Source organism: Echinops telfairi, unplaced genomic scaffold, assembly GCF_000313985.2.
Source record: "Echinops telfairi isolate 266 unplaced genomic scaffold, ASM31398v2 ScPeMD7_5;HRSCAF=22, whole genome shotgun sequence".
In the NCBI taxonomy this organism is placed as follows: Eukaryota; Metazoa; Chordata; class Mammalia; order Afrosoricida; family Tenrecidae; genus Echinops; species Echinops telfairi.
Window position 1 is genome coordinate 13978639 of NW_022103901.1, and position 200 is coordinate 13978838.

A 200-nucleotide genomic window follows, 5' to 3' on the forward strand; every position below is an offset into this window, starting at 1 on the left:
GTTCCCTCTTTCCAACCCACTCTCCCTCTATCCTCCCAGTATCGCACTCACACCACTGGTCCTGAATCTCCACTTGTTTTTAATCTTCCCTGGTGACCTTGTGGGCTGGAGTGTTTGAAATAGCATTGCCTAGGAGTCCCCTATTGGGAAGAAACCGTCCTTTCTTAGACGTGGCACGGTGTTTGTGTCATCGCCAGGCT